At 46.3% G+C, this 20,100-nt stretch overlaps 25 non-coding genes across 25 annotated transcripts; 4 read left to right on the top strand and 21 right to left on the bottom strand.

The window, feature by feature from the left end:
• Positions 1-8: 8 nt before the first annotated feature.
• On the bottom strand, positions 9-81 carry trnak-cuu (transfer RNA lysine (anticodon CUU)). Its single transcript has one exon. It is a non-coding gene; the product is annotated as a tRNA-Lys (tRNA).
• Positions 82-1,384: 1,303 nt separating this feature from the next.
• Positions 1,385-1,600, bottom strand: LOC141348523 (small nucleolar RNA U3). The gene has a single exon (XR_012357507.1). It is a non-coding gene; the product is annotated as a small nucleolar RNA U3 (small nucleolar RNA).
• A 972-nt stretch (positions 1,601-2,572) lies between these two features.
• LOC141284253 (U4 spliceosomal RNA) lies at positions 2,573-2,713 on the bottom strand. The gene has a single exon (XR_012338391.1). It is a non-coding gene; the product is annotated as a U4 spliceosomal RNA (small nuclear RNA).
• A 492-nt stretch (positions 2,714-3,205) lies between these two features.
• trnas-gcu (transfer RNA serine (anticodon GCU)) lies at positions 3,206-3,287 on the top strand. Its single transcript has one exon. It is a non-coding gene; the product is annotated as a tRNA-Ser (tRNA).
• A 495-nt stretch (positions 3,288-3,782) lies between these two features.
• LOC141285405 (U4 spliceosomal RNA) lies at positions 3,783-3,922 on the bottom strand. Its single transcript, XR_012338599.1, has one exon. It is a non-coding gene; the product is annotated as a U4 spliceosomal RNA (small nuclear RNA).
• A 586-nt stretch (positions 3,923-4,508) lies between these two features.
• trnan-guu (transfer RNA asparagine (anticodon GUU)) lies at positions 4,509-4,582 on the bottom strand. The gene has a single exon. It is a non-coding gene; the product is annotated as a tRNA-Asn (tRNA).
• A 191-nt stretch (positions 4,583-4,773) lies between these two features.
• trnak-cuu (transfer RNA lysine (anticodon CUU)) lies at positions 4,774-4,846 on the bottom strand. Its single transcript has one exon. It is a non-coding gene; the product is annotated as a tRNA-Lys (tRNA).
• Positions 4,847-6,149: 1,303 nt separating this feature from the next.
• On the bottom strand, positions 6,150-6,365 carry LOC141348350 (small nucleolar RNA U3). Its single transcript, XR_012357480.1, has one exon. It is a non-coding gene; the product is annotated as a small nucleolar RNA U3 (small nucleolar RNA).
• Positions 6,366-7,337: 972 nt separating this feature from the next.
• Positions 7,338-7,478, bottom strand: LOC141284477 (U4 spliceosomal RNA). Its single transcript, XR_012338429.1, has one exon. It is a non-coding gene; the product is annotated as a U4 spliceosomal RNA (small nuclear RNA).
• Positions 7,479-7,970: 492 nt separating this feature from the next.
• Positions 7,971-8,052, top strand: trnas-gcu (transfer RNA serine (anticodon GCU)). Its single transcript has one exon. It is a non-coding gene; the product is annotated as a tRNA-Ser (tRNA).
• A 495-nt stretch (positions 8,053-8,547) lies between these two features.
• Positions 8,548-8,687, bottom strand: LOC141285636 (U4 spliceosomal RNA). The gene has a single exon (XR_012338765.1). It is a non-coding gene; the product is annotated as a U4 spliceosomal RNA (small nuclear RNA).
• Positions 8,688-9,273: 586 nt separating this feature from the next.
• Positions 9,274-9,347, bottom strand: trnan-guu (transfer RNA asparagine (anticodon GUU)). The gene has a single exon. It is a non-coding gene; the product is annotated as a tRNA-Asn (tRNA).
• Positions 9,348-9,538: 191 nt separating this feature from the next.
• Positions 9,539-9,611, bottom strand: trnak-cuu (transfer RNA lysine (anticodon CUU)). The gene has a single exon. It is a non-coding gene; the product is annotated as a tRNA-Lys (tRNA).
• Positions 9,612-10,923: 1,312 nt separating this feature from the next.
• On the bottom strand, positions 10,924-11,139 carry LOC141348339 (small nucleolar RNA U3). The gene has a single exon (XR_012357479.1). It is a non-coding gene; the product is annotated as a small nucleolar RNA U3 (small nucleolar RNA).
• Positions 11,140-12,111: 972 nt separating this feature from the next.
• LOC141284247 (U4 spliceosomal RNA) lies at positions 12,112-12,252 on the bottom strand. The gene has a single exon (XR_012338390.1). It is a non-coding gene; the product is annotated as a U4 spliceosomal RNA (small nuclear RNA).
• A 492-nt stretch (positions 12,253-12,744) lies between these two features.
• trnas-gcu (transfer RNA serine (anticodon GCU)) lies at positions 12,745-12,826 on the top strand. The gene has a single exon. It is a non-coding gene; the product is annotated as a tRNA-Ser (tRNA).
• A 495-nt stretch (positions 12,827-13,321) lies between these two features.
• On the bottom strand, positions 13,322-13,461 carry LOC141285625 (U4 spliceosomal RNA). Its single transcript, XR_012338754.1, has one exon. It is a non-coding gene; the product is annotated as a U4 spliceosomal RNA (small nuclear RNA).
• A 586-nt stretch (positions 13,462-14,047) lies between these two features.
• Positions 14,048-14,121, bottom strand: trnan-guu (transfer RNA asparagine (anticodon GUU)). The gene has a single exon. It is a non-coding gene; the product is annotated as a tRNA-Asn (tRNA).
• Positions 14,122-14,312: 191 nt separating this feature from the next.
• trnak-cuu (transfer RNA lysine (anticodon CUU)) lies at positions 14,313-14,385 on the bottom strand. Its single transcript has one exon. It is a non-coding gene; the product is annotated as a tRNA-Lys (tRNA).
• A 1,311-nt stretch (positions 14,386-15,696) lies between these two features.
• Positions 15,697-15,912, bottom strand: LOC141348328 (small nucleolar RNA U3). The gene has a single exon (XR_012357478.1). It is a non-coding gene; the product is annotated as a small nucleolar RNA U3 (small nucleolar RNA).
• A 972-nt stretch (positions 15,913-16,884) lies between these two features.
• Positions 16,885-17,025, bottom strand: LOC141284470 (U4 spliceosomal RNA). The gene has a single exon (XR_012338428.1). It is a non-coding gene; the product is annotated as a U4 spliceosomal RNA (small nuclear RNA).
• Positions 17,026-17,517: 492 nt separating this feature from the next.
• trnas-gcu (transfer RNA serine (anticodon GCU)) lies at positions 17,518-17,599 on the top strand. Its single transcript has one exon. It is a non-coding gene; the product is annotated as a tRNA-Ser (tRNA).
• A 495-nt stretch (positions 17,600-18,094) lies between these two features.
• On the bottom strand, positions 18,095-18,234 carry LOC141285614 (U4 spliceosomal RNA). Its single transcript, XR_012338743.1, has one exon. It is a non-coding gene; the product is annotated as a U4 spliceosomal RNA (small nuclear RNA).
• A 586-nt stretch (positions 18,235-18,820) lies between these two features.
• On the bottom strand, positions 18,821-18,894 carry trnan-guu (transfer RNA asparagine (anticodon GUU)). Its single transcript has one exon. It is a non-coding gene; the product is annotated as a tRNA-Asn (tRNA).
• A 191-nt stretch (positions 18,895-19,085) lies between these two features.
• trnak-cuu (transfer RNA lysine (anticodon CUU)) lies at positions 19,086-19,158 on the bottom strand. Its single transcript has one exon. It is a non-coding gene; the product is annotated as a tRNA-Lys (tRNA).
• Between the last annotated feature and the right edge of the window lie 942 nt (positions 19,159-20,100).

Raw genomic sequence — 20,100 nt, 5'->3', positions numbered from 1 at the left:
AACAGAGGCGCCCAACGTGGGGCTCGAACCCACGACCCTGAGATTAAGAGTCTCATGCTCTACCGACTGAGCTAGCCGGGCTGGTTGTGGCTTCCTTCACCGGGTCGGAGGCAGTTTTCATCGGCTCCCAAATGACACAGGCGAAACGGAGGCTCTCGCGTTGTGCGAGACTGTCGAGCCGTCCCGTGGGTAGGGCTTAGAGCAGGCTTAGAGTTTTCTTCTGTCAGTTTTGACCCAATGTGTTTTTGGGAAGCGCAGTTTGACCCAGCAGTGCAGGCCAACAACATGTTCTGTCTTGCCGCGTGAAGGCGGTTCAATGCTTTGGACAGCGTATGGTTGAGATGTGATTTTCCACCAATTTGGGGCACCTTTCTTATGGAAATCAAGGATAAATCTATATAAGGATAAGGATAAATCTTCTATTTTTCGGTGGTCTTTTGAGAACACTAGATTTATATGTCAATTCCAACATAACACCGACTGTTACGCAACAGTCCCGGGATCGTTAATAGTTACGCCTCCAACATTTGCATCGCCCAATCATCGGTAACGTCAGTACATCAGTAAAACAAGGCAAGCCACTGAAGGGACACGGTTAGCTTAATGCTAGCACTAGCCTGTTACATTGCAGTACAAAAGATATCACTTACCACATAAACAGAGAGATGACTGTGCTGATGATGGTGAATGATGGAGAAATAACTGCGCTGATGATGGCGAATGATTTACAGATCCAGAGTATCACCGAGAAGCAGCTGAACTTGTGTGGTAAGAAGAGCTCCCTCTGCATTATAACTTTACACAGAGCACATGGATCACAGTAATGAGACTAAAATGTCTGCGATTCAAAACGGCAGATTCAACAAACCACATATTAAAAGCGGCTAGAGCTCCTAATTAAATATATATTTTTTATCAATGTGCCAGCTATAGAGATGAGCAGCTCTGTGAAACAGCCAATTGGAGCAGAGCTCATTAATATTCATGAAGCTTCCAAAAAAGGCAATAACAGAGCATTTCATTCTAGGGACAAATCCTAGGGTTGTAAATGGTCCTGTAAAACCGTTTCTGGAGATTGTTTGCCCTTTCCTATGCCATATACCTTCTATGTAGACATCAAAGAACAAATTAAAATATTCTCTCAATGCATTTTATGGCAACTTTAAGTTGATAGAACCAGCTGACATCTTATCCTGACATTCTGAATCTCAAGGATGGTGACACCCACCACCAAAAATGTAAAAAAAAAAAAAAAAAAAAGTAGTTTCATCAGATATACACCAATTATGAGCTAAACAATTAATTACAAACAGAATCATATCCGATGTTCAATCGATCGCAACTACTCACAAGATTTTTAATCTGATATTTACAATTTTCAAAGACCACTCTGATCATACTCTCTTCTTCTATGCTGCATAAACGCCACACAGAACGTTCATCAATGGTGTGGAACATATGAAATAAACAACTACTCCACACCCGATTCACGCTCAGTAAAGAGTATCAAAGCTCATCATCGTAGTTTGGGAGACACTACACTTTTGAAACACATTTCCTAGTTAAAAACTATAGAAATGTTCCCTGAAAGTATAATCTTGACCTCCATTTTGCAAAACCAGCTTAGGCGACTTCTGACACTTTGAGTCTCAGAGATGGTGACAACCTAACAACAGAGATGAGAAAAGTTACATCTGAAACATCATTAGAGTCCTAAAAATTTTTTTGTAATTTTAGTCGGATGCAGTTTTCATCGGCCCCCAAATTACACAGGCGAAACTGAGGCTCTCGCGTTGTGCGAGACTGTCAACCCGTCCCGTGGGTAGGGCTTAAAGCAGGCTTAGAGATTTCTTCTGTCAGTTTTGACCCAATCTGTTTTTGGGAAGCGCAGTTTGACCCAGCAGTGCGGGCCAACAACATGTTCTGTTTTGCCGCGTGAAGGCGGTTCAATGCTTTGGACAGCGTATGGTTGAGTTGTGATTTTCCACCAATTTGGGGCACCTTTCTTATGGAAATCAAGGATGATTTCAAGGGAAAAGGCAAACTGGTGTAGCGTTTGGCTAATAAGCTAAAGCTACAAAGGATGTACCGGTGCCCCGTCGTCCGAGCAGAATCCACATTCGGCCGTAATCGGAGGTTACTACTAACGTTCGATTGTGTCTCATAGGGAGTTTGGCGCAGGGCCTCAGTGGAAAACAGGCCCTCGGCGGCTGAAAGAAAAGACGAAGAATGCATCCACATGCACATGAATCAGGAGTGTTAAATAAAGAAACCCCGCAAGATGACGAGGTGGTCCAGTGGTTAAGGCGGTGGAAGGCTAATACATTGTGCTCGACACGCATTGGAAGCTTTAGCGCCACTGAGAGCCCACCGGACCAGACAGGACCAACCTGTTTACGATGGGTAACGGTGATCTGTAATTGCGCTGCAGTTTAACGATACCTGTCTTGAGAACATATTGACAAAACAACAAGCCTTCTGGCTCTGGCGCTCTATCATCAGTAGACAGCTTTTTGGCGAGGAAAAAAAAACCTAAACGAAACAAGGCTATATTTCTCAACAAAACTCTAAGCCTCCAGAGAGGCTAGCAAAAATTGCCAAAGCTAACTGTATTTCAAGTCATCCTGGCGGGGTATTGGGTAAAGTTTTCAACCAGCAATGATCGCGCCTCGGATAAACCTCATAGGCTACAATATTGCCTCTGCGAAAGAATGCCAGCGACGGTCGTGACCTTTTCGTGCACCTACGTGGATGTGAACCGACAAGGTGGCAGCAAGCTTTAAACATGACGCACAAACAGTCTCCTGGCACGGGTTGCTGCACCGTGTTTCCACGGAACAGATTAGAGGTGTGTAAAAGACGGCTCATTCACTATTCCCTCTGTGCTCAAAACAGCCTGCTGAAAGCACGGCAGCAGCAGCTGAAAAGGTCCGCAGCATGGCCTGTCTCGGTCAGCAAGGGGACGGGGTGGCCGAGTGGTTAAAGCGATGGACTGCTAATCCATTGTGCTCTGTGCAATGGTTGGAATCCCATTCTTGTCGTTCGGTTCCTTCAGCACTGGACCTTAATCCAGGTCCTGGGGACCCCATGCTAAACTTTTTGTGTGTCCTCCTTATCTAACACACTCAGTTCAGTTCTTAGAGTTCTCTACTAATGAACTGATGATCTGAATCAGGAGTGCTAAATAAAAAATGCCACGTAAAATGACGAGGTGGCCGAGTGGTTAAGGCGATGGACTGCTAATCCATTGTGCTCTGCACGCGTGGGTTCGAATCCCATCCTCGTCGTTCAGCTCCGTTAGCAGTAGTCCTGGGGACCCCACTCTGCACTTTTTGAGTGTCCTCCTTATCTGACACACTCAGTTCAGTTCACTGAGTGCTCTACTAATGAGCTGATGGTCTGAATCGGGAGTGTTAAATAAAAGGACCACGGAAAGTGACGAGGTGGTCGAGTGGTTAAGGCGATGCAAGGCTAATCCGTTGTGCTGGGCACACCTTGGTTTGTGTGGGTTTGAATCCCATCCTCTTCATTTGATGATTTAGCACCACTGAGAGCCCACCGGAACAGACAGGCCCAACCTGTTTACGATGGGTAGCGGTGAGCTGTAATTGTGCTGTACTTTAATGATACCTGCAGCGAAGTCTTGAGAGCATATTGACAAAACAACAAATCTTCTGGCTCCGGCACGCTATGATCTGTAGACACCTCTTTGACGAGGACCAACAACCAGCCACTCCAACAAAAGGAAACAAAACGAAGCAAAACTGTCTTTTTCAAGAAGCGTCCAAAGAGACCGGCAAAAACTGTCGAAGCTGACTGTATTTCAAATCATCCCGATGGGATATCGGGGAAAGTTTTCAACCAGCAATGATCACACCTCAGATAAACCACACAAGCTACAACACTGCCTCTGCGATAGAATACCGGTGACGGTCGTGACCTTTTCGTGCACCTACGTGGATGTGAACCGACAAGGTGGTAGCAAGCTGGATGAGCCCCAGAGACAGATCATCAGTGAAGACCTCTTCACCTAGACGGCCATCGACGCAAGACTGTGAAAACCAGATCCTCTCCAATCTGACACTGTGGCAACATGGAACTTTTGCATCTACATTAATATTAGTCTGTTTCTTCTTATTCTGAGGTCACCGTAGCCGCCAGATCCATTCTGTATTCCGATCAGATGGTCACTGCAGTCCCCCGGATCCAGTCCGTACCAAGAGCAGATGGTGGATCAGCACCTTCAGCCGAATGTCAGCGGATACCATGTCAACTAGATGAGCCCTAGAGACAAATCATCAGTAAAGAATGAATCCACATGCCACAGCAAACTCGAGCTGGTGAAAATGTTCATCAAACACCCGCCGCTGACTTCTTTTAAAACAAGCCAGCTTATTGAAGGTGCACAGGATAAACGCCCTGAGAAAGCTGTGCCTCGCAACCCTAAGAACGGCATAGGCGTTAGTGGACACCTGACGCGCGTGCGTGCAAAACACCGGCATTTCACACGTCCCTGGGTGGGCTCGAACCACCAACCTTTCGGTTAACAGCCGAACGCGCTAACCGATTGCGCCACAGAGACAGCCGTTGTGTGTCTGCTGCCGCCGGATCACGGTTGTAAAAGCAAGGGTTAGGGTTAGGGATAAGAATCGCACGTACTAACAGGCTGTTTTGAAAGATGTTTCCGGAGCTCGCAAAATCCACTTAGCCTGTGCGGCGAATGGGCACGCTGGAGCCCGCCACCCTGTTGGGAAGAAAGAGAGCCAACAGAGGCGCCCAACGTGGGGCTCGAACCCACGACCCTGAGATTAAGAGTCTCATGCTCTACCGACTGAGCTAGCCGGGCTGGTTGTGGCTTCCTTCACCGGGTCGGAGGCAGTTTTCATCGGCTCCCAAATGACACAGGCGAAACGGAGGCTCTCGCGTTGTGCGAGACTGTCGAGCCGTCCCGTGGGTAGGGCTTAGAGCAGGCTTAGAGTTTTCTTCTGTCAGTTTTGACCCAATGTGTTTTTGGGAAGCGCAGTTTGACCCAGCAGTGCAGGCCAACAACATGTTCTGTCTTGCCGCGTGAAGGCGGTTCAATGCTTTGGACAGCGTATGGTTGAGATGTGATTTTCCACCAATTTGGGGCACCTTTCTTATGGAAATCAAGGATAAATCTATATAAGGATAAGGATAAATCTTCTATTTTTCGGTGGTCTTTTGAGAACACTAGATTTATATGTCAATTCCAACATAACACCGACTGTTACGCAACAGTCCCGGGATCGTTAATAGTTACGCCTCCAACATTTGCATCGCCCAATCATCGGTAACGTCAGTACATCAGTAAAACAAGGCAAGCCACTGAAGGGACACGGTTAGCTTAATGCTAGCACTAGCCTGTTACATTGCAGTACAAAAGATATCACTTACCACATAAACAGAGAGATGACTGTGCTGATGATGGTGAATGATGGAGAAATAACTGCGCTGATGATGGCGAATGATTTACAGATCCAGAGTATCACCGAGAAGCAGCTGAACTTGTGTGGTAAGAAGAGCTCCCTCTGCATTATAACTTTACACAGAGCACATGGATCACAGTAATGAGACTAAAATGTCTGCGATTCAAAACGGCAGATTCAACAAACCACATATTAAAAGCGGCTAGAGCTCCAAATTAAATATATATTTTTTATCAATGTGCCAGCTATAGAGATGAGCAGCTCTGTGAAACAGCCAATTGGAGCAGAGCTCATTAATATTCATGAAGCTTCCAAAAAAGGCAATAACAGAGCATTTCATTCTAGGGACAAATCCTAGGGTTGTAAATGGTCCTGTAAAACCGTTTCTGGAGATTGTTTGCCCTTTCCTATGCCATATACCTTCTATGTAGACATCAAAGAACAAATTAAAATATTCTCTCAATGCATTTTATGGCAACTTTAAGTTGATAGAACCAGCTGACATCTTATCCTGACATTCTGAATCTCAAGGATGGTGACACCCACCACCAAAAATGTAAAAAAAAAAAAAAAAAAAAGTAGTTTCATCAGATATACACCAATTATGAGCTAAACAATTAATTACAAACAGAATCATATCCGATGTTCAATCGATCGCAACTACTCACAAGATTTTTAATCTGATATTTACAATTTTCAAAGACCACTCTGATCATACTCTCTTCTTCTATGCTGCATAAACGCCACACAGAACGTTCATCAATGGTGTGGAACATATGAAATAAACAACTACTCCACACCCGATTCACGCTCAGTAAAGAGTATCAAAGCTCATCATCGTAGTTTGGGAGACACTACACTTTTGAAACACATTTCCTAGTTAAAAACTATAGAAATGATCCCTGAAAGTATAATCTTGACCTCCATTTTGCAAAACCAGCTTAGGCGACTTCTGACACTTTGAGTCTCAGAGATGGTGACAACCTAACAACAGAGATGAGAAAAGTTACATCTGAAACATCATTAGAGTCCTAAAAAATTTTTTGTAATTTTAGTCGGATGCAGTTTTCATCGGCCCCCAAATTACACAGGCGAAACTGAGGCTCTCGCGTTGTGCGAGACTGTCAACCCGTCCCGTGGGTAGGGCTTAAAGCAGGCTTAGAGATTTCTTCTGTCAGTTTTGACCCAATCTGTTTTTGGGAAGCGCAGTTTGACCCAGCAGTGCGGGCCAACAACATGTTCTGTTTTGCCGCGTGAAGGCGGTTCAATGCTTTGGACAGCGTATGGTTGAGTTGTGATTTTCCACCAATTTGGGGCACCTTTCTTATGGAAATCAAGGATGATTTCAAGGGAAATGGCAAACTGGTGTAGCGTTTGGCTAATAAGCTAAAGCTACAAAGGATGTACCGGTGCCCCGTCGTCCGAGCAGAATCCACATTCGGCCGTAATCGGAGGTTACTACTAACGTTCGATTGTGTCTCATAGGGAGTTTGGCGCAGGGCCTCAGTGGAAAACAGGCCCTCGGCGGCTGAAAGAAAAGACGAAGAATGCATCCACATGCACATGAATCAGGAGTGTTAAATAAAGAAACCCCGCAAGATGACGAGGTGGTCCAGTGGTTAAGGCGGTGGAAGGCTAATACATTGTGCTCGACACGCATTGGAAGCTATAGCGCCACTGAGAGCCCACCGGACCAGACAGGACCAACCTGTTTACGATGGGTAACGGTGATCTGTAATTGCACTGCAGTTTAACGATACCTGTCTTGAGAACATATTGACAAAACAACAAGCCTTCTGGCTCTGGCGCTCTATCATCAGTAGACAGCTTTTTGGCGAGGAAAAAAAAACCTAAACGAAACAAGGCTATATTTCTCAACAAAACTCTAAGCCTCCAGAGAGGCTAGCAAAAATTGCCAAAGCTAACTGTATTTCAAGTCATCCTGGCGGGGTATTGGGTAAAGTTTTCAACCAGCAATGATCGCGCCTCGGATAAACCTCATAGGCTACAATATTGCCTCTGCTAAAGAATGCCAGCGACGGTCGTGACCTTTTCGTGCACCTACGTGGATGTGAACCGACAAGGTGGCAGCAAGCTTTAAACATGACGCACAAACAGTCTCCTGGCACGGGTTGCTGCACCGTGTTTCCACGGAACAGATTAGAGGTGTGTAAAAGACGGCTCATTCACTATTCCCTCTGTGCTCAAAACAGCCTGCTGAAAGCACGGCAGCAGCAGCTGAAAAGGTCCGCAGCATGGCCTGTCTCGGTCAGCAAGGGGACGGGGTGGCCGAGTGGTTAAAGCGATGGACTGCTAATCCATTGTGCTCTGTGCAATGGTTGGAATCCCATTCTTGTCGTTCGGTTCCTTCAGCACTGGACCTTAATCCAGGTCCTGGGGACCCCATGCTAAACTTTTTGTGTGTCCTCCTTATCTAACACACTCAGTTCAGTTCTTAGAGTTCTCTACTAATGAAATGATGATCTGAATCAGGAGTGCTAAATAAAACATGCCACGTAAAATGACGAGGTGGCCGAGTGGTTAAGGCGATGGACTGCTAATCCATTGTGCTCTGCACGCGTGGGTTCGAATCCCATCCTCGTCGTTCGGCTCCGTTAGCAGTAGTCCTGGGGACCCCACTCTGCACTTTTTGAGTGTCCTCCTTATCTGACACACTCAGTTCAGTTCACTGAGTGCTCTACTAATGAGCTGATGGTCTGAATCGGGAGTGTTAAATAAAAGGACCACGGAAAGTGACGAGGTGGTCGAGTGGTTAAGGCGATGCAAGGCTAATCCGTTGTGCTGGGCACACCTTGGTTTGTGTGGGTTTGAATCCCATCCTCTTCATTTGATGATTTAGCACCACTGAGAGCCCACCGGAACAGACAGGCCCAACCTGTTTACGATGGGTAGCGGTGAGCTGTAATTGTGCTGTACTTTAATGATACCTGCAGCGAAGTCTTGAGAGCATATTGACAAAACAACAAATCTTCTGGCTCCGGCACGCTATGATCTGTAGACACCTCTTTGACGAGGACCAACAACCAGCCACTCCAACAAAAGGAAACAAAACGAAGCAAAACTGTCTTTTTCAAGAAGCGTCCAGAGAGACCGGCAAAAACTGTCGAAGCTGACTGTATTTCAAATCATCCCGATGGGATATCGGGGAAAGTTTTCAACCAGCAATGATCACACCTCAGATAAACCACACAAGCTACAACACTGCCTCTGCGATAGAATACCGGTGACGGTCGTGACCTTTTCGTGCACCTACGTGGATGTGAACCGACAAGGTGGTAGCAAGCTGGATGAGCCCCAGAGACAGATCATCAGTGAAGACCTCTTCACCTAGACGGCCATCGACGCAAGACTGTGAAAACCAGATCCTCTCCAATCTGACACTGTGGCAACATGGAACTTTTGCATCTACATTAATATTAGTCTGTTTCTTCTTATTCTGAGGTCACCGTAGCCGCCAGATCCATTCTGTATTCCGATCAGATGGTCACTGCAGTCCCCCGGATCCAGTCCGTACCAAGAGCAGATGGTGGATCAGCACCTTCAGCCGAATGTCAGCGGATACCATGTCAACTAGATGAGCCCTAGAGACAAATCATCAGTAAAGAATGAATCCACATGCCACAGCAAACTCGAGCTGGTGAAAATGTTCATCAAACACCCGCCGCTGACTTCTTTTAAAACAAGCCAGCTTATTGAAGGTGCACAGGATAAACGCCCTGAGAAAGCTGTGCCTCGCAACCCTAAGAACGGCATAGGCGTTAGTGGACACCTGACGCGCGTGCGTGCAAAACACCGGCATTTCACACGTCCCTGGGTGGGCTCGAACCACCAACCTTTCGGTTAACAGCCGAACGCGCTAACCGATTGCGCCACAGAGACAGCCGTTGTGTGTCTGCTGCCGCCGGATCACGGTTGTAAAAGCAAGGGTTAGGGTTAGGGATTAGAATCGCACGTACTAACAGGCTGTTTTGAAAGATGTTTCCGGAGCTCGCAAAATCCACTTAGCCTGTGCGGCGAATGGGCACGCTGGAGCCCGCCACCCTGTTGGGAAGAAAGAGAGCCAACAGAGGTGCCCAACGTGGGGCTCGAACCCACGACCCTGAGATTAAGAGTCTCATGCTCTACCGACTGAGCTAGCCGGGCTGGTTGTGGCTTCCTTCACCGGGTCGGAGGCAGTTTTCATCGGCTCCCAAATGACACAGGCGAAACGGAGGCTCTCGCGTTGTGCGAGACTGTCGAGCCGTCCCGTGGGTAGGGCTTAGAGCAGGCTTAGAGTTTTCTTCTGTCAGTTTTGACCCAATGTGTTTTTGGGAAGCGCAGTTTGACCCAGCAGTGCAGGCCAACAACATGTTCTGTCTTGCCGCGTGAAGGCGGTTCAATGCTTTGGACAGCGTATGGTTGAGATGTGATTTTCCACCAATTTGGGGCACCTTTCTTATGGAAATCAAGGATAAATCTATATAAGGATAAGGATAAATCTTCTATTTTTCGGTGGTCTTTTGAGAACACTAGATTTATATGTCAATTCCAACATAACACCGACTGTTACGCAACAGTCCCGGGATCGTTAATAGTTACGCCTCCAACATTTGCATCGCCCAATCATCGGTAACGTCAGTACATCAGTAAAACAAGGCAAGCCACTGAAGGGACACGGTTAGCTTAATGCTAGCACTAGCCTGTTACATTGCAGTACAAAAGATATCACTTACCACATAAACAGAGAGATGACTGTGCTGATGATGGTGAATGATGGAGAAATAACTGCGCTGATGATGGCGAATGATTTACAGATCCAGAGTATCACCGAGAAGCAGCTGAACTTGTGTGGTAAGAAGAGCTCCCTCTGCATTATAACTTTACACAGAGCACATGGATCACAGTAATGAGACTAAAATGTCTGCGATTCAAAACGGCAGATTCAACAAACCACATATTAAAAGCGGCTAGAGCTCCTAATTAAATATATATTTTTTATCAATGTGCCAGCTATAGAGATGAGCAGCTCTGTGAAACAGCCAATTGGAGAAGAGCTCATTAATATTCATGAAGCTTCCAAAAAAGGCAATAACAGAGCATTTCATTCTAGGGACAAATCCTAGGGTTGTAAATGGTCCTGTAAAACCGTTTCTGGAGATTGTTTGCCCTTTCCTATGCCATATACCTTCTATGTGGATATCAAAGAACAAATTAAAATATTCTCTCAATGCATTTTATGGCAACTTTAAGTTGATAGAACCAGCTGACATCTTATCCTGACATTCTGAATCTCAAGGATGGTGACACCCACCACCAAAAATGTAAAAAAAAAAAAAAAAAAAAAAAAAAAAAGTAGTTTCATCAGATATACACCAATTATGAGCTAAACAATTAATTACAAACAGAATCATATCCGATGTTCAATCGATCGCAACTACTCACAAGATTTTTAATCTGATATTTACAATTTTCAAAGACCACTCTGATCATACTCTCTTCTTCTATGCTGCATAAACGCCACACAGAACGTTCATCAATGGTGTGGAACATATGAAATAAACAACTACTCCACACCCGATTCACGCTCAGTAAAGAGTATCAAAGCTCATCATCGTAGTTTGGGAGACACTACACTTTTGAAACACATTTCCTAGTTAAAAACTATAGAAATGATCCCTGAAAGTATAATCTTGACCTCCATTTTGCAAAACCAGCTTAGGCGACTTCTGACACTTTGAGTCTCAGAGATGGTGACAACCTAACAACAGAGATGAGAAAAGTTACATCTGAAACATCATTAGAGTCCTAAAAAATTTTTTGTAATTTTAGTCGGATGCAGTTTTCATCGGCCCCCAAATTACACAGGCGAAACTGAGGCTCTCGCGTTGTGCGAGACTGTCAACCCGTCCCGTGGGTAGGGCTTAAAGCAGGCTTAGAGATTTCTTCTGTCAGTTTTGACCCAATCTGTTTTTGGGAAGCGCAGTTTGACCCAGCAGTGCGGGCCAACAACATGTTCTGTTTTGCCGCGTGAAGGCGGTTCAATGCTTTGGACAGCGTATGGTTGAGTTGTGATTTTCCACCAATTTGGGGCACCTTTCTTATGGAAATCAAGGATGATTTCAAGGGAAAAGGCAAACTGGTGTAGCGTTTGGCTAATAAGCTAAAGCTACAAAGGATGTACCGGTGCCCCGTCGTCCGAGCAGAATCCACATTCGGCCGTAATCGGAGGTTACTACTAACGTTCGATTGTGTCTCATAGGGAGTTTGGCGCAGGGCCTCAGTGGAAAACAGGCCCTCGGCGGCTGAAAGAAAAGACGAAGAATGCATCCACATGCACATGAATCAGGAGTGTTAAATAAAGAAACCCCGCAAGATGACGAGGTGGTCCAGTGGTTAAGGCGGTGGAAGGCTAATACATTGTGCTCGACACGCATTGGAAGCTTTAGCGCCACTGAGAGCCCACCGGACCAGACAGGACCAACCTGTTTACGATGGGTAACGGTGATCTGTAATTGCGCTGCAGTTTAACGATACCTGTCTTGAGAACATATTGACAAAACAACAAGCCTTCTGGCTCTGGCGCTCTATCATCAGTAGACAGCTTTTTGGCGAGGAAAAAAAAACCTAAACGAAACAAGGCTATATTTCTCAACAAAACTCTAAGCCTCCAGAGAGGCTAGCAAAAATTGCCAAAGCTAACTGTATTTCAAGTCATCCTGGCGGGGTATTGGGTAAAGTTTTCAACCAGCAATGATCGCGCCTCGGATAAACCTCATAGGCTACAATATTGCCTCTGCGAAAGAATGCCAGCGACGGTCGTGACCTTTTCGTGCACCTACGTGGATGTGAACCGACAAGGTGGCAGCAAGCTTTAAACATGACGCACAAACAGTCTCCTGGCACGGGTTGCTGCACCGTGTTTCCACGGAACAGATTAGAGGTGTGTAAAAGACGGCTCATTCACTATTCCCTCTGTGCTCAAAACAGCCTGCTGAAAGCACGGCAGCAGCAGCTGAAAAGGTCCGCAGCATGGCCTGTCTCGGTCAGCAAGGGGACGGGGTGGCCGAGTGGTTAAAGCGATGGACTGCTAATCCATTGTGCTCTGTGCAATGGTTGGAATCCCATTCTTGTCGTTCGGTTCCTTCAGCACTGGACCTTAATCCAGGTCCTGGGGACCCCATGCTAAACTTTTTGTGTGTCCTCCTTATCTAACACACTCAGTTCAGTTCTTAGAGTTCTCTACTAATGAACTGATGATCTGAATCAGGAGTGCTAAATAAAAAATGCCACGTAAAATGACGAGGTGGCCGAGTGGTTAAGGCGATGGACTGCTAATCCATTGTGCTCTGCACGCGTGGGTTCGAATCCCATCCTCGTCGTTTGGCTCCGTTAGCAGTAGTCCTGGGGACCCCACTCTGCACTTTTTGAGTGTCCTCCTTATCTGACACACTCAGTTCAGTTCACTGAGTGCTCTACTAATGAGCTGATGGTCTGAATCGGGAGTGTTAAATAAAAGGACCACGGAAAGTGACGAGGTGGTCGAGTGGTTAAGGCGATGCAAGGCTAATCCGTTGTGCTGGGCACACCTTGGTTTGTGTGGGTTTGAATCCCATCCTCTTCATTTGATGATTTAGCACCACTGAGAGCCCACCGGAACAGACAGGCCCAACTTGTTTACGATGGGTAGCGGTGAGCTGTAATTGTGCTGTACTTTAATGATACCTGCAGCGAAGTCTTGAGAGCATATTGACAAAACAACAAATCTTCTGGCTCCGGCACGCTATGATCTGTAGACACCTCTTTGACGAGGACCAACAACCAGCCACTCCAACAAAAGGAAACAAAACGAAGCAAAACTGTCTTTTTCAAGAAGCGTCCAGAGAGACCGGCAAAAACTGTCGAAGCTGACTGTATTTCAAATCATCCCGATGGGATATCGGGGAAAGTTTTCAACCAGCAATGATCACACCTCAGATAAACCACACAAGCTACAACACTGCCTCTGCGATAGAATACCGGTGACGGTCGTGACCTTTTCGTGCACCTACGTGGATGTGAACCGACAAGGTGGTAGCAAGCTGGATGAGCCCCAGAGACAGATCATCAGTGAAGACCTCTTCACCTAGACGGCCATCGACGCAAGACTGTGAAAACCAGATCCTCTCCAATCTGACACTGTGGCAACATGGAACTTTTGCATCTACATTAATATTAGTCTGTTTCTTCTTATTCTGAGGTCACCGTAGCCGCCAGATCCATTCTGTATTCCGATCAGATGGTCACTGCAGTCCCCCGGATCCAGTCCGTACCAAGAGCAGATGGTGGATCAGCACCTTCAGCCGAATGTCAGCGGATACCATGTCAACTAGATGAGCCCTAGAGACAAATCATCAGTAAAGAATGAATCCACATGCCACAGCAAACTCGAGCTGGTGAAAATGTTCATCAAACACCCGCCGCTGACTTCTTTTAAAACAAGCCAGCTTATTGAAGGTGCACAGGATAAACGCCCTGAGAAAGCTGTGCCTCGCAACCCTAAGAACGGCATAGGCGTTAGTGGACACCTGACGCGCGTGCGTGCAAAACACCGGCATTTCACACGTCCCTGGGTGGGCTCGAACCACCAACCTTTCGGTTAACAGCCGAACGCGCTAACCGATTGCGCCACAGAGACAGCCGTTGTGTGTCTGCTGCCGCCGGATCACGGTTGTAAAAGCAAGGGTTAGGGTTAGGGATTAGAATCGCACGTACTAACAGGCTGTTTTGAAAGATGTTTCCGGAGCTCGCAAAATCCACTTAGCCTGTGCGGCGAATGGGCACGCTGGAGCCCGCCACCCTGTTGGGAAGAAAGAGAGCCAACAGAGGTGCCCAACGTGGGGCTCGAACCCACGACCCTGAGATTAAGAGTCTCATGCTCTACCGACTGAGCTAGCCGGGCTGGTTGTGGCTTCCTTCACCGGGTCGGAGGCAGTTTTCATCGGCTCCCAAATGACACAGGCGAAACGGAGGCTCTCGCGTTGTGCGAGACTGTCGAGCCGTCCCGTGGGTAGGGCTTAGAGCAGGCTTAGAGTTTTCTTCTGTCAGTTTTGACCCAATGTGTTTTTGGGAAGCGCAGTTTGACCCAGCAGTGCAGGCCAACAACATGTTCTGTCTTGCCGCGTGAAGGCGGTTCAATGCTTTGGACAGCGTATGGTTGAGATGTGATTTTCTACCAATTTGGGGCACCTTTCTTATGGAAATCAAGGATAAATCTATATAAGGATAAGGATAAATCTTCTATTTTTCGGTGGTCTTTTGAGAACACTAGATTTATATGTCAATTCCAACATAACACCGACTGTTACGCAACAGTCCCGGGATCGTTAATAGTTACGCCTCCAACATTTGCATCGCCCAATCATCGGTAACGTCAGTACATCAGTAAAACAAGGCAAGCCACTGAAGGGACACGGTTAGCTTAATGCTAGCACTAGCCTGTTACATTGCAGTACAAAAGATATCACTTACCACATAAACAGAGAGATGACTGTGCTGATGATGGTGAATGATGGAGAAATAACTGCGCTGATGATGGCGAATGATTTACAGATCCAGAGTATCACCGAGAAGCAGCTGAACTTGTGTGGTAAGAAGAGCTCCCTCTGCATTATAACTTTACACAGAGCACATGGATCACAGTAATGAGACTAAAATGTCTGCGATTCAAAACGGCAGATTCAACAAACCACATATTAAAAGCGGCTAGAGCTCCTAATTAAATATATATTTTTTATCAATGTGCCAGCTATAGAGATGAGCAGCTCTGTGAAACAGCCAATTGGAGAAGAGCTCATTAATATTCATGAAGCTTCCAAAAAAGGCAATAACAGAGCATTTCATTCTAGGGACAAATCCTAGGGTTGTAAATGGTCCTGTAAAACCGTTTCTGGAGATTGTTTGCCCTTTCCTATGCCATATACCTTCTATGTGGATATCAAAGAACAAATTAAAATATTCTCTCAATGCATTTTATGGCAACTTTAAGTTGATAGAACCAGCTGACATCTTATCCTGACATTCTGAATCTCAAGGATGGTGACACCCACCACCAAAAATGTAAAAAAAAAAAAAAAAAAAAAAAAAAAAGTAGTTTCATCAGATATACACCAATTATGAGCTAAACAATTAATTACAAACAGAATCATATCCGATGTTCAATCGATCGCAACTACTCACAAGATTTTTAATCTGATATTTACAATTTTCAAAGACCACTCTGATCATACTCTCTTCTTCTATGCTGCATAAACGCCACACAGAACGTTCATCAATGGTGTGGAACATATGAAATAAACAACTACTCCACACCCGATTCACGCTCAGTAAAGAGTATCAAAGCTCATCATCGTAGTTTGGGAGACACTACACTTTTGAAACACATTTCCTAGTTAAAAACTATAGAAATGATCCCTGAAAGTATAATCTTGACCTCCATTTTGCAAAACCAGCTTAGGCGACTTCTGACACTTTGAGTCTCAGAGATGGTGACAACCTAACAACAGAGATGAGAAAAGTTACATCTGAAACATCATTAGAGTCCTAAAAAATTTTTTGTAATTTTAGTCGGATGCAGTTTTCATCGGCCCCCAAATTACACAGGCGAAACTGAGGCTCTCGCGTTGTGCGAGACTGTCAACCCGTCCCGTGGGTAGGGCTTAAAGCAGGCTTAGAGATTTCTTCTGTCAGTTTTGACCCAATCTGTTTTTGGGAAGCGCAGTTTGACCCAGCAGTGCGGGCCAACAACATGTTCTGTTTTGCCGCGTGAAGGCGGTTCAATGCTTTGGACAGCGTATGGTTGAGTTGTGATTTTCCACCAATTTGGGGCACCTTTCTTATGGAAATCAAGGATGATTTCAAGGGAAATGGCAAACTGGTGTAGCGTTTGGCTAATAAGCTAAAGCTACAAAGGATGTACCGGTGCCCCGTCGTCCGAGCAGAATCCACATTCGGCCGTAATCGGAGGTTACTACTAACGTTCGATTGTGTCTCATAGGGAGTTTGGCGCAGGGCCTCAGTGGAAAACAGGCCCTCGGCGGCTGAAAGAAAAGACGAAGAATGCATCCACATGCACATGAATCAGGAGTGTTAAATAAAGAAACCCCGCAAGATGACGAGGTGGTCCAGTGGTTAAGGCGGTGGAAGGCTAATACATTGTGCTCGACACGCATTGGAAGCTATAGCGCCACTGAGAGCCCACCGGACCAGACAGGACCAACCTGTTTACGATGGGTAACGGTGATCTGTAATTGCGCTGCAGTTTAACGATACCTGTCTTGAGAACATATTGACAAAACAACAAGCCTTCTGGCTCTGGCGCTCTATCATCAGTAGACAGCTTTTTGGCGAGGAAAAAAAAACCTAAACGAAACAAGGCTATATTTCTCAACAAAACTCTAAGCCTCCAGAGAGGCTAGCAAAAATTGCCAAAGCTAACTGTATTTCAAGTCATCCTGGCGGGGTATTGGGTAAAGTTTTCAACCAGCAATGATCGCGCCTCGGATAAACCTCATAGGCTACAATATTGCCTCTGCTAAAGAATGCCAGCGACGGTCGTGACCTTTTCGTGCACCTACGTGGATGTGAACCGACAAGGTGGCAGCAAGCTTTAAACATGACGCACAAACAGTCTCCTGGCACGGGTTGCTGCACCGTGTTTCCACGGAACAGATTAGAGGTGTGTAAAAGACGGCTCATTCACTATTCCCTCTGTGCTCAAAACAGCCTGCTGAAAGCACGGCAGCAGCAGCTGAAAAGGTCCGCAGCATGGCCTGTCTCGGTCAGCAAGGGGACGGGGTGGCCGAGTGGTTAAAGCGATGGACTGCTAATCCATTGTGCTCTGTGCAATGGTTGGAATCCCATTCTTGTCGTTCGGTTCCTTCAGCACTGGACCTTAATCCAGGTCCTGGGGACCCCATGCTAAACTTTTTGTGTGTCCTCCTTATCTAACACACTCAGTTCAGTTCTTAGAGTTCTCTACTAATGAAATGATGATCTGAATCAGGAGTGCTAAATAAAACATGCCACGTAAAATGACGAGGTGGCCGAGTGGTTAAGGCGATGGACTGCTAATCCATTGTGCTCTGCACGCGTGGGTTCGAATCCCATCCTCGTCGTTCGGCTCCGTTAGCAGTAGTCCTGGGGACCCCACTCTGCACTTTTTGAGTGTCCTCCTTATCTGACACACTCAGTTCAGTTCACTGAGTGCTCTACTAATGAGCTGATGGTCTGAATCGGGAGTGTTAAATAAAAGGACCACGGAAAGTGACGAGGTGGTCGAGTGGTTAAGGCGATGCAAGGCTAATCCGTTGTGCTGGGCACACCTTGGTTTGTGTGGGTTTGAATCCCATCCTCTTCATTTGATGATTTAGCACCACTGAGAGCCCACCGGAACAGACAGGCCCAACCTGTTTACGATGGGTAGCGGTGAGCTGTAATTGTGCTGTACTTTAATGATACCTGCAGCGAAGTCTTGAGAGCATATTGACAAAACAACAAATCTTCTGGCTCCGGCACGCTATGATCTGTAGACACCTCTTTGACGAGGACCAACAACCAGCCACTCCAACAAAAGGAAACAAAACGAAGCAAAACTGTCTTTTTCAAGAAGCGTCCAGAGAGACCGGCAAAAACTGTCGAAGCTGACTGTATTTCAAATCATCCCGATGGGATATCGGGGAAAGTTTTCAACCAGCAATGATCACACCTCAGATAAACCACACAAGCTACAACACTGCCTCTGCGATAGAATACCGGTGACGGTCGTGACCTTTTCGTGCACCTACGTGGATGTGAACCGACAAGGTGGTAGCAAGCTGGATGAGCCCCAGAGACAGATCATCAGTGAAGACCTCTTCACCTAGACGGCCATCGACGCAAGACTGTGAAAACCAGATCCTCTCCAATCTGACACTGTGGCAACATGGAACTTTTGCATCTACATTAATATTAGTCTGTTTCTTCTTATTCTGAGGTCACCGTAGCCGCCAGATCCATTCTGTATTCCGATCAGATGGTCACTGCAGTCCCCCGGATCCAGTCCGTACCAAGAGCAGATGGTGGATCAGCACCTTCAGCCGAATGTCAGCGGATACCATGTCAACTAGATGAGCCCTAGAGACAAATCATCAGTAAAGAATGAATCCACATGCCACAGCAAACTCGAGCTGGTGAAAATGTTCATCAAACACCCGCCGCTGACTTCTTTTAAAACAAGCCAGCTTATTGAAGGTGCACAGGATAAACGCCCTGAGAAAGCTGTGCCTCGCAACCCTAAGAACGGCATAGGCGTTAGTGGACACCTGACGCGCGTGCGTGCAAAACACCGGCATTTCACACGTCCCTGGGTGGGCTCGAACCACCAACCTTTCGGTTAACAGCCGAACGCGCTAACCGATTGCGCCACAGAGACAGCCGTTGTGTGTCTGCTGCCGCCGGATCACGGTTGTAAAAGCAAGGGTTAGGGTTAGGGATAAGAATCGCACGTACTAACAGGCTGTTTTGAAAGATGTTTCCGGAGCTCGCAAAATCCACTTAGCCTGTGCGGCGAATGGGCACGCTGGAGCCCGCCACCCTGTTGGGAAGAAAGAGAGCCAACAGAGGCGCCCAACGTGGGGCTCGAACCCACGACCCTGAGATTAAGAGTCTCATGCTCTACCGACTGAGCTAGCCGGGCTGGTTGTGGCTTCCTTCACCGGGTCGGAGGCAGTTTTCATCGGCTCCCAAATGACACAGGCGAAACGGAGGCTCTCGCGTTGTGCGAGACTGTCGAGCCGTCCCGTGGGTAGGGCTTAGAGCAGGCTTAGAGTTTTCTTCTGTCAGTTTTGACCCAATGTGTTTTTGGGAAGCGCAGTTTGACCCAGCAGTGCAGGCCAACAACATGTTCTGTCTTGCCGCGTGAAGGCGGTTCAATGCTTTGGACAGCGTATGGTTGAGATGTGATTTTCCACCAATTTGGGGCACCTTTCTTATGGAAATCAAGGATAAATCTATATAAGGATAAGGATAAATCTTCTATTTTTCGGTGGTCTTTTGAGAACACTAGATTTATATGTCAATTCCAACATAACACCGACTGTTACGCAACAGTCCCGGGATCGTTAATAGTTACGCCTCCAACATTTGCATCGCCCAATCATCGGTAACGTCAGTACATCAGTAAAACAAGGCAAGCCACTGAAGGGACACGGTTAGCTTAATGCTAGCACTAGCCTGTTACATTGCAGTACAAAAGATATCACTTACCACATAAACAGAGAGATGACTGTGCTGATGATGGTGAATGATGGAGAAATAACTGCGCTGATGATGGCGAATGATTTACAGATCCAGAGTATCACCGAGAAGCAGCTGAACTTGTGTGGTAAGAAGAGCTCCCTCTGCATTATAACTTTACACAGAGCACATGGATCACAGTAATGAGACTAAAATGTCTGCGATTCAAAACGGCAGATTCAACAAACCACATATTAAAAGCGGCTAGAGCTCCAAATTAAATATATATTTTTTATCAATGTGCCAGCTATAGAGATGAGCAGCTCTGTGAAACAGCCAATTGGAGCAGAGCTCATTAATATTCATGAAGCTTCCAAAAAAGGCAATAACAGAGCATTTCATT

This window comes from Garra rufa, chromosome 1 (genome assembly GCF_049309525.1).
Source record: "Garra rufa chromosome 1, GarRuf1.0, whole genome shotgun sequence".
In the NCBI taxonomy this organism is placed as follows: Eukaryota; Metazoa; Chordata; class Actinopteri; order Cypriniformes; family Cyprinidae; genus Garra; species Garra rufa.
Note: the sequence above shows the minus strand (reverse complement) of the source record. Positions and strands in the feature narration are given on the sequence as shown.